We start from the raw sequence: 11,730 nt of genomic DNA on the forward strand, positions 1-11,730 counted from the left end.
TCTCAGGATCCACAAAAGAGTGAAAGCAAACAGTGAAAGTATCTGTCTTTCTCTGCCTGACTTATTTCACTTAGCATAACACTCTCCAGTTCCATCCACGTTGCTGCAGATGGCAGGATTTCATTCTTTCTCATTGCCAAGTAGTATTCCATTGTGTATATAAACCACATCTTCTTTATCCATTCATCAGTTGATAGACATTGAGGCTCTTTCCATAACTTGGCTATTGTTGAAAACGCTGCTATAAACATTGGGGTGCATGTGCCCCTATGCATCAGCATTTTTTGGAGAGAAATAACATATTTCTATATAACAAAAAGGACACATTTTTAAATTTAATTTTATAATTGAAGCTGGTATATAGAAATGCCATTTTTTTTTGTATATTGATCTTGTATCCAGTGATCTGCTAAGCTCACGTATTCCAATAATGCATACATATTTTGGGTTTTACATACGTAATGGTATCATATACAAGTAATAGTTGAGTTCTCCCTTTCTAATCCTCATATGTTTCATTTCTTTTGTTGCCTTGCTATACTAACTGGGATCAGTGCAATAGTGAATGGACTAGACTATTAGTAATAGTAGACATCCTTATATTGTGTCCAGTCTCAAAGGTTTTAATATTTTATCATTAAGTATATTGTTTGCTGTTAGGTTTTGGTAGCTACTCTTTTCTTGATTAAGGAAATTTCTTTGTATTTCTAGCTTGCTAGAGTTTTTTTTTTTATCATAAATGGATGTTGAATTTTATCAGATACTTTTTCTGCATGTATTTAGATGATCACATAATTTTTCTCTTTTATTCAGCAAATGCAATGTATTTGTTGAGTTTGAAGTAGCAAACCAACCTTGAATTCCTGGAATAAACCCAAAGTGGTAATGATTTATTATCCTTTTATATATTGCTGAAATTTCTTTGCTAATATTTTGGTTTGAGTTTTTACATCTATGTTTATAACAGAGATTGGCATATAATTTTATTTTATTAAACTGTCCTCATCAAGTTTTGGTATTAAGGTAATGCTGACTCTATAAATCAAATAGAGTAATACTCCCCTTTTTCTATTCTCTGGAAGGGTTTTTTGGGAGATTGGCAATCTTTCTTCTTCAAATGATAGGTGAAATTTGCTAGGAAAGCCATCTCATTCTAGAATTTTCTTTGCAAAAAGGTTTTTTAAGTATGAATTCAATTTCTCTAATAATTATCGAACAATTCACACTTTCTACTTTAGTTCATTTTGGTAAGTTGTGTTTTTTAGGGAATTGGTCTATTTCATCCAGACTTTCAAATGCATTAGCATAGTTATTCATACTATCCTTTCATGAAATTTTTTAGTGTGTGTAGTATCTGTAATCATATCCTCTTTTTCATTTGTGACATTGTTTTCTGCATTCCGTTTTTTCCTCAATTCGCTTCATGAGGGATTTATCAACTTTATTAGCCTTTCAAATAACTTTCGGACTTGTGGATCCTTTCTACTCTATGTTTGTTTTCTATATCATTTGTCTGCTCTTGTCTTTATTATTTCCTACTTTTTATTTTATTTGAGTTTAAGTTTCAGCTTTATCTCTACACTATTTCAATAGCTACTCAGCTTATTGATTTTCAGCCTCTCTTGTTTTCTAATATATGCTTTTAAAGCTACAGATTTTCCTCTCAGCATGGCTTTTGCTGTATCCCACGAGTCTAGACACATATTTCTCATTAATATTTAGCTTAAATTGCTTTCTTTTTTTTTTTTAATTTTTTAAAGTTTATTTTTGAGAGAGAGAGACAGACCGTGAACGGGGGAGACAGAGAGAGGGTGAGACATAGAATCCGAAGCAGGCTTCAGGCTCTGCACTGTCAGCACAGAGCGCGATGCAGGGCTCAAACTCACAGACTGCGAGATCATGACCCGAGCCGAAATCGGGCGCTTAACTGACTGAGCCACCCAGGTGTCCCGACTTTTCCATATTTTATGCTTAGGTATGTCTCTTACAAATACATTGGCCATACAATTTTAAAGTTTGTGTCTCGTAATTCCTATATCTGGAATCTCCGTGGGCCTGTTTCTGTTGCCGAGTGGTTTTGTGAGTTTCCATTCTTGCCATCTTATCTCCTCACATGCCTACTTATTTTCTTTTATTGCATAATACTTACTGTAATTGAGCATTTGTTTATAGAATTAATTTGTGGCCTAGGATGACATTAGCTCGCCCACAGAAGATTTACATTTGTCTCTGCCTTCAAGTCATAATCACTTCGATCCAACTTAAGGATGATTCAGAACTAGTCTCCGTCCCTGCTGGACCTCTCTGTTTCTGGTTCACTAATACTCCCAATTGCCAATCTCTCCCTGCCTGATCCCACCGCTCAGCTACCCTCTCTTGAATTGGCAAAGTCCCCTTGTGGAAGAGTAAGCCCAAATGCTGAGCTTACTTCTTGGGCTTCCCTCACCTCTAGACCCTACCCAGGTCATTCTTCACTACCTTGTCACTTCTGTAATGGCTTAAGGCAGATATTTTTGTATTTTCATCAGCTCTTCTCATTGTCTTCAGCAAGATGATCAGTCCAAATTACCTTGTCCATCATTACTTGATAGATGTACAAGTCTGTCCCATTTGTTTTGATAAAAACTGGAAGGATATAAGTAATCATAATTTATATTACATAAATATATACATAACATTTACATACATCATAAATTACATATTTTATTGTTATGCTTTCTTATTATGATTGCTTTCTTATTACAAAAGTTTACATTCCCACTGTCAAAAATTTAGAAAATAGAAACATAAAAAGGAAGAAAATAAAAGCCACTTACAAGTTTACCATTGTGAAATATATTTCCTTCTTCTTCCTATGCATATATACATTTTTAACAAAAATAAGATCACACTATACTTATTTTATATAGAATTTATTCATTTACTGTATCACAACATCTTGATAGCTTTATGGTATTCTAGTATGTATATACCATAATTCATCTGAATAATTCTCTAAAAGTGTATATCAAAATTTTTCTAATATTCATCACTATAAAACCACTATCACAGACCTTATTCTGTCAAATATTTGAACATTTCATGATTATTTCCTTAGGACAAATTCCTACAGGTTCAAAAGATACAAAGCATTATATATACTGTCAAGTTGACCTCCGGAAAAGCATTATCAATGTATACTTCCAACAACAGTGCTTGAGAGCAATAATGCTCAACTCCTAAAATCAGATCAGAGCTTCTGAGAAATGATTTCCTTATAAACGTAGGTGAGATTTGCCATTTTAAAGCAATTTAAAAAGGATTCTAACTGTTCCCTGTCCTGTCTTTTGCTATCATTGTGACTTTGATTTCTTTGTTGGTATGTAAAATAAACCACCAGCTTGGGGATTGGAGGGATTTAGAGGCTTAGCATTGGAGGCCAACCCTTTCCACGGGGGTAGGACTGTATGAAAGCTGGTTTACTGAGGATCACCAAGGAGGAAAAACTGACTTCCAGCCCTCCAGTGGCCAAAGTAGGGCTCCTCCTTCTGGTGTATATTCACATACTCTCTATTTTTATTTTTTTCTTAATGTTTATTTATTTTTGAGAGAGAGACAGAGATAGAATATGAGCGGGGGAGGGGGAGAGAGAGAGAGGGAGACACAGAATCCGAAGCAGGCTCCAGGCTCTGAGCTGTCAGCACAGAGCCCGTCATGGGGCTCGAACTCACGAACTGTGAGATCATGACCTGAGCTGAAGTCGGTTGCTTAACCGACTGAGCCACCCAGAAGCCCCTGTCTGCTTTTTAATAAAGAGTATGTGGGGGCGCCTGGGTGGCTCAGTCATTTAAGTGTTCGACTTCAGCTCAGGTCATGATCTCACAGTTCATGAGTTCGAGCCCCGTGTCGGGCTCTGTGCTGACAGCTCAGAGCCTGGAGCCTGCTTCGGATTCTGTGTCTCCCTCTCTCTCTCTGCCCCTCCCCAGCTCATGCTCTGTCTCTCTCTGTCTCAAAAATAAATAAAAACATTAAACAAATTTTTTTTTAAAAAAAGCAGACAAGGGGCGCCTGGGTGGCGCAGTCGGTTAAGCGTCCGACTTCAGCCAGGTCACAATCTCGCGGTCCGTGAGTTCGAGCCCCGCGTCGGGCTCTGGGCTGATGGCTCAGAGCCTGGAGCCTGTTTCTGATTCTGTGTCTCCCTCTCTCTCTGCCCCTCCCCCGTTCATGCTCTGTCTCTCTCTGTCCCAAAAAAATAAGTAAACGTTAAAAAAAAATTTAAAAAAAAAAAAAAGCAGACAAAATAAATGAGTAAAAAGCTTCTTTTTGGTAACTTGGAAATTAATATAATACCTAAGCAACATCCTAAAATAGACAAACTTCGGTTTGGACTACCCTGTACTAACAAAGTCCAAACTCCTTAAGAGAGCCTTTTGAGATCTGACCTACCTCTACTGCCTAGGCCTTCTCCTCCCCAAACTCACACTTTAACAGACAGAAATAATGACCCCCTTTCAGTTCCCAGATAGACCCATGCTTTCTCTCTTCTTCCCTATACCATGGATATGGTGTCCTTTGCATGGAATGCCCTTCTACTATTCACTGTCAACTCAACTTATCCTTCAAAATTCAGCTCAGGAGTCAATCACCTCCACCAGGAAATTTCCCATGAGTCCTGCAGCCTGGCATAGGAGTCACTCCTGTCTCTATAGTTAATCTCCATCACTCTTCATGGTACTCCTCTGCTTACTTGTCAGTATCCCCCGCTGCATTAAGAACTCATGAGGGGCGCTTGGGTGGCTCCGTCAGTTAAGCGACCGACTCTTGAGTTCAGTTCAGGTCATGATCTCACAGTCATGAGATTGAGCCCCATGTCAAGCCCCGCACTGGGCTCCATGCTCAACGTGAAGCCTGCTTGGGATTCTGTCTCTCCCTCTCTCTCTCTCGCTCTCTCTGCCTTTCCCCCACTCACGTTAGCATGTACTTGCTCTCCCTCTCTCTCTTTCAAAATCAATAAATAAACATAAAAATATTTTTTAAAAAAAGAACTCATGATGTCCAGAACTATGTCTTATTTCACCTGATAATAGCCTGAGCACTGCCCCTGGGAAAATGCTCATTAAACTCTTCTTCCCCCCAGAGACACTTGTCCATTCATTCCCCCCAAATCCAGGACTTTCATTTTCTTTTGTAAGGAAAATCAACCTAAAAATCTTGTTCCCACTCAAGTAATGGTGGGCTGTAGTTGCATAACATTGTAGAATGATCCACTTGGGAGGGATGTGAGGTAATCCCAAGCCAAGCCCTTTATTTATACGGCAAAGAGACAATTTCAGGAAGCTGAAGTGACTCGCCCAAGGTCATACTGCAGCCTCACAACCAAACTAGAATGAGACTACAGCCTTCTGGCCTCTAGACCAATATGCTTCCCACTGAATTAAGGATCTTAGCAGCAGCCCAGAGGAGAGAGTGCTTAAGTCACAGAAAGGAATCTACTGGTGGGAGTTCAAATGCTATGGCCCCCATACTAGGGAAATAACTGGTATCTCTCATCCTATGCTACATATGCCTGCTCACACTGAGGAAAGGGAAACTGCAATATTAACAAGGAGAAAAAATACTATATGTCACTATTCTATAAAGAAGATTTTTTTCTATGTTCATTCTTGTATATCCTCATTAAGGTGTTGAAACCTAATCTTAGTCTTTGTGAAGACAGAGAAGTAGAAACACTAAGCTACGCCTGCTTTTTACACTAGATGTTGGTATAATCAAAACTGAGTTTCAAAAGTGAGTTACTTTTCTTGGCTTATGTACTGTTGAAGAACTGTCCTATGGAAAACAGCAGATATCTATTTCTGAAATATGTCATGATGTAACCTAGTAAGTTAAAATCAACAACGATATACCTGCCTGCCAACCGTCTTTTATAACTCTAACAATGTTATTTTAGCATTATTACTAAATATGATCAGAAAATAAATGAGTAAGAAATATTGTACTACTAAGGTCCTGGCTTAGCCCGGGGACAGGAGAGCAGTATGGTAAATAGTGTGGGCTCTGGGGCCAGACTGCCTTGACTTTGGCTCCGTGGCTTCCAGCTAACTTTGAGCAAATTGCGGAGCATCTCTGTGCCTGGGTTTTTTCATCTGGACAGTGGGGATGTCAATACATGTTTCAGTTGGCTGTTTCGAGGATTAAATGAGATAATACTTATAAGTGCTTAGAACAATGCAAGGCACAGGGTGAGGCTTAGAATTAGTTATTATAGTAGGGGCTATATAAATAAACGTAAATTGAAAGTAATCAACAGACCCAACTGGGAGCAGAGGTTAATACGCCCCCAAATGCAAAGCTCCCACTATTGAAATAATTTTGGGAAACAGACTATACCCTCATGGACTCCCTGTAATATTATGCCACATGAGGCCCATGAAAGAAAACTTGATGAAATATAGGCATTAAATGTTATCATGTAACTATCCATAAATTCTGGATTTCCACAAAGCAGTTCTTTCGCATCATAATTAAGGGTTTGAAAGTCAAATGATTTAAGTGCTAGTTTTAATTACCGCTTGGTGAACTTTAGTGTGTTAGAATTGTCACAACTTTCCTTAAGGATTACTCTGAAGCCAGGCAATACAGTGGGAAATTATTAACTCCTACTTTGGTACAGCAATTATCTGCATTACAAGGTTTATGCAATTAGCTGTTTAAGATGTCATTATATTTTGCCATCTGGTACACAGGAGTTTATGCATATGAACAGGCACGTGTTGAAGTGATTTTCACTATATGACTTGTTCTCAACCCAAGTCATCTCTCTAATGAGGGGAAGTTACCGTGCACCGTACATTAGTGGCAGGTGCACACTATCAAGCTTCATTTTCATTGAAGACCTTCGTTTTTCCATTTTAAAGTATTCTGCACAAGTGCTGGAAAATTAATTAGTCGTTTGCAATTGAACAACGCCTGCAGACTTGTTCCTTAGCAGTTAGAGGGGGGCACGGCTTCGGTTGGGGAACCCCTCCTGCTCCTCACACGGAAGGTCGCAGGCACCCTTCATTCACATTCGGTGACAGGAGACAGGGAGTGAACCCCTGCAGTAGTCCGCCTCTCGCGAAGAGGGAAAGGGGGCCTCGCCGCAGGGCCTTCTGAGCCATGCGGGGTCAGCACTTCCCCAAACACACACACACACACACACACACACACACACACACACACTATCCACCACGGAGGGAACGCGACGGGGAAGAGGGCGCTGCGTTGTGTCCCCGAGATGGCAGCTCCCCCCGGGGAAACGGCGTCCCGGCGCAGCCTCCTGCGGCCGCTCTCCCAGAGCGCGGGTCCCCGACCGAAGCGCATTAAAAGGGCGCCCTCTGGTGTCCGCTAGCAGCCGCCGGGTAACAGGAGGCGCGCTTAGGGGCCGGATAAACTTTTCACCCCGTTCGCAAACGGAAAGCCCAACTCGAGAAAGCGTCTTGCAACTCCGCCGACGTTCTGTGCGCGCACCGCGCAGCTGAAGGAGGCTGGGGTGGAGATAGGAATCGGTCCCCTCCCGGGCACCCCGGCAGCGTCCCCGGGCGAGCGCGCTGCCCAGGCCGGGGTGCTGGGCTCCCCCGGCCGTGCCTTCCGCGGGGCCAGCGCGGAGGGCGAGAGGGGACCCTGGTCTCCGGAGGCGGGAAAGAGACAAACCCCGCATCTGGACGGCAGCGGATGCGGGCGGCCCGGCTCAGCCCCGCACCTGCCCCTCCGCGGGCCGCTGGGGAGCTCCCGCGAGTAGGGGGGCTGCGATGGCGGGAGAGGAGTGGAGGCGGTTCTCAGCCTCTCCTTGCCTGGTGCCTGCCGTCGAGACTTTGTTGGAATCGTCCAGGGCCGAGCCCCACCCCCCCTCCCCCGGAGAAGGCTTTCGAACCCCGCGAGGCCACCTGAGCGGAGCTGGCCGCGCTGCCATTGAAATGCCTCACTGACAACAGAGCTAGGCCCGCTGTTTCCCTTGGGACAGTTGGGGGTCGCAGTCGCAAGTAGTGTGGCTCTCGGGTTCCCTGAAAAACGTTCTCTCCCCGCCGCCACCACCCCACGTTGTGCCCCCCCCCCCATTGCTACCATCTCCTGCCCCCCCCCCACCCCGGGAAACACACACCCACAGCACGCACGTGTTTCCTCTTTCCCAGTCGGTGTACCAGTAAGAGAGCCTAGGTTCAGCCCCAGCGGTTGTGGAGGGAAAGAACCTTCTGACCACAGGGAAGTGTGGGTTTGTTAGAGCTGAGGCAAGAAGCTAGCCTCCTTAAACCTTTTATTTGGGGCCTGAGGGGGACAGCCTGGGGACGGAGGGAGGAGTAGCTGGCTGAACCTACCCCTTTTGTCATATTTCTGCACCAGCCTTTGTGGTGGGGGATAGGAGAGAGCAAGAAGTAAGGGCAGGTTGGATGTCTTACAAGCAATCAGCCAATATTTCTAGATAGACAACAACGTGTAAAGCACTGACCCAGGCACCGGCAGCTGTTGAGAATGAAAATAGGGATTTGCACGCTGGTTAGAGAGGGCAAACTTCAGAAAAGGAATAAATTGGTTTGATTAAATATTCAAATGGTGCCGCCAGGCTGGATGTACCAATAAAGGGTGAGTACAACTAGACTTGGCTCTTGGAGTCTCAGAATTTCTGTACCTGGGTGTCCCTGCAAGTGACTTGGAGATTAGAGGTTGTTCTGTGTAGGCTCAGACTCAATAATTAAGACTCAAACTCAAACATACAGGAAAAGAGCCAATCATTCCTATTGGAAGATAAAGTTGGACTAGTGAACTGAGGCCAGATTGAGAAGGCTGAGGGGCTGGACATTGAGTGAATAAAGCAGGAAAACATGTGTTTTGGGGACAGACTGGACTAGGTCTAAGTCTCATCTATACCTCTTACCATACATAATTATGGGTCTCTGTTCCCATCTGTGAAATGGGAGCATTGTGCTGCAACGTTAGTGAAGATTATATGGGTCAAATACGACAATGTCTTCAGCCTGAAAACATTCCGTGTTAATATAACCCCTTTTTCTCTTTCAAATATTTCAGAATTGCTCCCATGATCTTTAAGCTCCTTCAGGGCATCTTTAAGGGTTCTTCAAATAAACATGTGGCTGTGCCCCTTTTGTTTAAATTCAGTCAGCTCTGTTGTCTCCAGGCACTCAGGAGTCCACGCTATACTACTATCTTTTGTAGCATCAAAATTCTTTGGAAATACTTCTTTTTACTACAGGATTCTAGTAATTGACTTTCTGAGCAACTATCTCATCAGACTGGGCCATCTAATGCCAATAATATGTAACATCAGTTTATTAGACTCTCACCAATGGCTTTGGCAGAAAATTCAATTCCCCATGATCAGGAACAGCAGTTCAGCATCTCAAACAAACCCCTACACCTGTCTGTTGTAAAAAGCCATTCCATTTTATTAAGTATATTCGTTCTCAGAGCTGACCTGCAGTTGACTTGGGGAGATACCCACAGTCAAAAGTTCTAAGACTGGGACTGGGGAAGGTCAACACTAATGAATTTCAAACTGGCTTATAGATTGAATCCGCCCTTTCATTACTAAAAAGAGCCCTGGATTGCTCACTGTTGGAGAAGGATACCAAAAAGAAGTAGCTAATATCTCCAAGATATAGATATACACCCATACACACACTTACAATGACTGATAGGTGTTTCCATGACATAGAAGCACAGTTCCACATTAGAGAATAAAATAGTGTCTCAAGTGCAAAGCTGTCTCTTATAAATGTATATATGGGTGACTATGTGAGGTGAGGCCATAGTTATAGCTCCCACCTTTCCTGAAGTCCTTTCTCCATTCATTCATTTATATAACCATACCTAAAGATGACGAAATGAGTAACATTAAAATTCTAGTCTGAAGATAGTAATTTCAGAAGGAAATATTTCAGCTTGACATTTGAGCTAGGATATACATCACTATTACAACAGCACTAAGGCATGGCTCCAGGGAATGGAAGAGAGGAGAAGCTTCTACTCTAAAGCTTAGAATATAAACTCTGTTATGTCTCTGTTAGCATCTAGAACATTTGGAACATGTCAAATACATTCCACAAATATGTATTGGTTTCAACATGTTTTCCTTCTTAACTAATTACCAACTGGTTCCCCAAAACCGACAATCCAAAGCCATCTGACCTTAAATTTGATACCTTTATGGTGTTAGTTACCCAGTTGGGTTTTCCTGCTAAAGAACCTCCTGTGGCATTTGTTTCAAAATGAAAATCTGTTATATCATTAGAAACAATGTATAGAAGCTGAAGGTGAAACGCAGTTGAAGTCTGAGGTCTTGGCAATGCATTGGCAAGCAGAAGCATCATGGCAGGGCCCAGTAGGACAAAGAAGAAAGTGGAATGCACGAATTTACACACAATGCCCCAAGCCAAAGCATTTTATCATTTAACTCTCAGGCCTTGTGTATGTTTAGTTATTCTCAGATGTGAAAGGCAGTTGTCCTGGGGAGGAATGGTGGTTTGATTTGGTACTTAGGTAGGTAAGAAGAAACGGAACCAATGAGTAATTGCTACACAATGGAAAAACAAAAGCAATGAAAGGAGTGTAACTCTCCTCCCTGAACAGTCCAGTCCTTTCACCATAAAATGTTGCTATTACATGGACACGAACCAGCAGAAATATTTAATGTACAAAGATACTTACTAAATAATTTTTATAACCGAATCACCAAAGCACTATCTGCCAAGGTCAAATACCGGGATTTGGCAATAGCCACGCTGTACCAACCTTCTCCGTGTAATGGTATTTGTTATAGTGACATTTGATTGATTCGGTCATATTTCTTTCTTTAATGTTATTCATATTTATAAAAGTGTAAGTCAGCTCATTCTTTGGCTTCTCCCTTCGCACCCCTGCCCCCTTCTTCCACCATCAGTATTTCCCTGGGAAACATTGTCACACTCCACCATTACTAAGGCTATTAGCACCATCGTTTACTATTTACTATTCCTCCAACACAGGAAGAACACCAAGGTGTCCCCTTCTCCTGCCAGACCTTTCTAGATAACTTTTTAAAGTGTGCTAACACTAGTTGGGACCATCCTAAGTCATGGTGCATCAGAAGGCATCTAGATGTGTAGTCAGAAGATCTGGGCTCTCCATGACCCGGCTGCACCTCTTGGCTGTGGGATGTTAACGGATTCCCCTGAAGTCTCTGAACCAATATTTCCTCTTCTGCGATGAGAGAACTTGAACTCTTACTTCACAGAGGTATTATGAGAATTACAGGAGACCTCACATGTACCATTATTTAATATAGTAACCAAGCACATAGGATGTGCTTAACGAACTGATGTTAAGGGTAGATTCTGAAATATCTGGGACAGGAATTTTTTTTAAGTACTCTCTATGCCCAACGTGGGTCTTGATCTCATGACCCTGAGATCAAGAGTCACATACTCTATTGACTGAGCCAGCCAGAGGACCTTGGAATGGGAAGTTTTTTAAGTAGAGAAAAAAAAAAAGGTGAACCAATTATACCTTGCAACCTGATGTCTTTATTTCTTCATCTTTAAAATGGGGTAAGGCATACCTTAGAAGGTGGTAGCAAAATTTTTAATTAAATGAGGTACTAGTATGTGGTAATAGTAAGTGATCCACAAATAGTTTATTATTTGTCTGTGGGAAGGGGATTAGCTAGAGAGTAGTTGTTAAAACCTCCACTAACCCATCCTTCTATCCTAATCAGACACT

General features: G+C 42.0%; 1 protein-coding gene across 2 annotated transcripts in view; it reads left to right on the forward strand.

Annotated features, from left to right (window-relative positions):
* The window catches only part of NFIA (nuclear factor I A), a 574,225-nt gene that overhangs the window by 160,988 nt on the left and 401,507 nt on the right, over nt 1-11,730 (forward strand). The gene's annotated exons all lie outside the window — the stretch shown is intronic.

This window comes from Puma concolor, chromosome C1 (genome assembly GCF_028749965.1).
Source record: "Puma concolor isolate L17-30 chromosome C1, mPumCon1.1.hap2, whole genome shotgun sequence".
NCBI classification, from domain to species: Eukaryota; Metazoa; Chordata; class Mammalia; order Carnivora; family Felidae; genus Puma; species Puma concolor.